This window comes from Melozone crissalis, unplaced genomic scaffold (assembly GCF_028551555.1).
Source record: "Melozone crissalis strain CALT ecotype California unplaced genomic scaffold, PUWL_Pcris_2 ptg000009l_1, whole genome shotgun sequence".
Taxonomy (NCBI): domain Eukaryota; kingdom Metazoa; phylum Chordata; class Aves; order Passeriformes; family Passerellidae; genus Melozone; species Melozone crissalis.
In genome coordinates this window covers 1,292,214-1,295,709 of record NW_026535787.1, presented here as the reverse complement: position 1 = coordinate 1,295,709, position 3,496 = coordinate 1,292,214, and positions in this window count along the sequence as shown.

Sequence of the window (3,496 nt, the reverse complement as noted above, 5' to 3'; positions counted from 1 at the left end):
TGCACATCCTGCACTGCCTCATTTGCTGCCCTCATCCTGCACTGTCCATTTTCTGTGCACATCCTAGGCTGCCCATTCACTGTGCACATCCTGCACTGCCCAGTTTTCTGCCCTCATCCTGGACTGTCCATTTCCTGTGCACATTTTCTCTGCACATCCTGCCTTTCAGCCGGGCGGAAATTGTCACTTTAGGACACGAAACAGAAAGGCACAGACAGACTGGATTTTCTAAGGCAAAAGAGAGGGAAGTTTAATTTTGACTGCATGTGACGGTGCCACCTCTCCAATGACACTGGACAACAAACCAACGGTCTATCAAATCTCTTTTCCTCTGTAAAACAATGCAAAACACTGAGTTATTTACATAAAGCACATGAGAAAGTTCGTTACGAGAATGTAAACACCAGAAGGCTTAGAGAAACTTGTAAAAACAAGGTGACAGGAAATGGTGTGCAAGGGGCCATGGCTGGCTCGCCTTTTATCCCTCTCTCAGGGCTGGGGTGCTTCCAAAGCACTCGGTGGTGTTCGTGGTGCTGTACCTTCTCCTCTGGGTGCCTTAAGCACCAGCAGAGCCTCTGCAGTGCCCAGCGATCCCTTGGAGAGTTTTGTGTGCCAGGAGAGCCCTTTAGGGCTGATGCAGTCAGGGCTCAGCAGCAGGAGGAGCAGGGGGGACAGGGGTGGTGCTGTGGAACAGGTGCCTGGCACAGCTCACAGAGAGCTGCAGACAAAGCCAAGGGCGCCATCCTGGCTCCAGTGAGGGCTGGGATGAAAATCCTGTGTACAGCAGAGGTGGCCTTTGAGTCCTGGTAAAATCTATGTGTTGTACAAGTGGCCTTGCCCCAGTCCCAATTGTTCTAGATGGGCTGCAGCTGTGATGTCCTTAATTGGGCTGCAGCTGTGGCTAATGAAGATAACTGGGATAAAAGGGGGTGGGCTGGCTGGGAGGGAGAGCTTTGGAGGTGCCCTGATGCTGGAGCAACACTGCTGTGAAGAGCTGCTGTTGAGAAAGCCGCCGAGAAGGTATGGGACTCTAGGAATAGGATAACAGCAATATGAGCACAGCACTGCCCAGGTTTTAGGGCAGGATCTCGGGCTGTGTCCCACAGGCTCTCTCTGCCCCCTCACTGACTCCAGCAGCGTTCCCGGGCTGTGCCAGAGGGGAAGGAAGCCCGGGCAGCACACGTGTCGGGCTGTGCCCCTTGGGGGCGGTAAGGAAGCACTTCGGGAAGCTCTTGCTGGCCTGGCAGAGGGTTGAGAGCTGGGGTTCCTGTGCTGGCTGTGCCTCCCTGGGCAGGGCTGGGCTTTGGCCCATGCTGGACCTTTCTGACCCAAGCCCTTCTGTGATTTGAACAACTCCTGGTGTTCAGTCTGAACCTCTCTTGTTTCAGTTTGTGCCCACATAGCTCATATTTTTTATTTATACATATAAATTTACATGTAAGTTTATACATATAATTTCTGTTTATACATATAAATTATACATATAAATATATTTATACATATACATTTACGTATAGCTCTTATTTTTTATTTATAGATTTACACATAAATTTATACATATAAATTACATTTATACATATAAATATATTTATGCATAGCTCATACTTTTTATTTATACATGTAAATTTACACATCAATTTATGCATATAAATTCTATTTATACACATATGTATAATTTAGACACCTAGATATATTTATGTATATAAATTTATGCATAGCTCATACTTTTTATTTATACACAGAATATAAAGCAGGTGTGAGTGAGACCAGATGCAGATCCCACAGCATTTTAATGCAGAGGAAAGGAATCCTCAGCTGGAGCTCTCTTACCTCTTACACCCATTTGAACCCTTAAGCCAACCTATAGGAGCAGCACACGCTGAGCCCTGAGGTGAAAAGTGTAATTTTACACTCATCAGGCACCTTGGTCAGGTCATGAAATCATTCAGAGAGCTCAGAGCAGGAAACTAAAGGAAGAAAAAATAGGAGATGAAAAAGAGGCTCCGAACAATGAAAAGATGAGTAAGGTGCTTGAGACCGGGACACTCCTTCTGTGAAGGAGGCAGAAAAGTCAGGGCGGGAGTGTCACAAGAATAACTGCGGTGAGGTGAGGGAAAGAGACAGCAGGAGTGTGGGAACAGGCTCCTGGCACGAAGAGGATGTGGATGGGTTTGTGAGCAGCCAAACAAACCCGGTGCCAGCTGAGCACTGAGTGCCATTGTGAGCCCATGATAAACCCTGTTAAAATAAACCCTGAGTTTATTCTAGCCCTCACCAAACCTGTCCAGTTTCCTCCCCTGACCTTTGCCAGGGACAAAGCTGCTGTGTTCAGGTCGGGATCTGCATCCTGCTGCAGCTCTCACGGGCCAGGGACACTCCTGGTGACCGTGGGTGGCAGTGCCACCACAGGCCCGTCCTGGGGCTCTGTGCCCCGAGGAGCCAGGGCACCGCTGCTCTGGGGTCCTGCAGCCCTGCCCCGGATATTTCCTGATAATTTGGTGTTTTCAGCTCGCTCAGCTGCTTCTGGCACCTCCTTTTGGAGGTGCTGGCGCAGGCTGGGCAGGGGGATGAGGGCAGTGGCAGTCTCTGCTCCTGAGGGACAGGGCAAGAGGAAAGACCTCAGCCTGTGCCAGAGGAGGGTCAGGTTGGAGATTAGGGGAAATTCCTTCATGGGAAGGGCTGTCCAGGTGAGCTGTCCTCCCTGGAGGGATTCATAGCCGTGTGGATGGGGCACTTGGGGACATGGGGCAGTGGTGGCCCTGGCAGTGCTGGGGAAGGATTCCACTGGAGGATCCTGGAGGGATTTGGGGTTCCTCCCGCTGGTTTTGGGGGTCCTCCAGGGGTAATTCCCGGCGGCACAAGCCCGGGCGCTGTCCCCGGCCGTGTCCCTCCGTGCTGCGGTGTCCAGCTGGCACCTGCCGACCCGGGCAGGAACTGCACGGGCGGCTCTGGAGATGCCGGGAGATCCGGGAGATGCGCTGCCCTGCGGGACAGGCGTGCCGCTGCTGTCCCCAGCTCTGCGGGGCCGCTGACCCCGCTCGGCGCTGGAGCAGGGATGCTTTGGAACTGCTGTGTCTGCCTCTCACAGCTCGGTTCCCCCCAAATCCGCTAAGAAACTATTTTATTTATTTAATTTTATTTTAATATACTATTTCATTTCACGTAAATATTTTATTATTATTTTATTTTACTATTCTAATTTATTAATTTTTATTTTAATATTTTATTTTAACGTTTCAATATTTCATTTTAATGTTTTATTATTTTAATTTTTATTTTAATATTTTATTTTTGTTTAGTTTATTTCATTTTATTATTTGAAAATTTATCTTAATATTTTATTATTTCATTTTTTTATTTGGGTTTACTTCGAGCCCCGGCACAGGTCCGGTCCGGCGTTCGCGTTTCCCTCGGTGTGTCCCCGCGCGGCCGCCGTGGTTGTGGGGCCGTTGCCATGGCGGCGGCGCGCGCGCGGCGCTGAGGCGCGGGGCGGGAA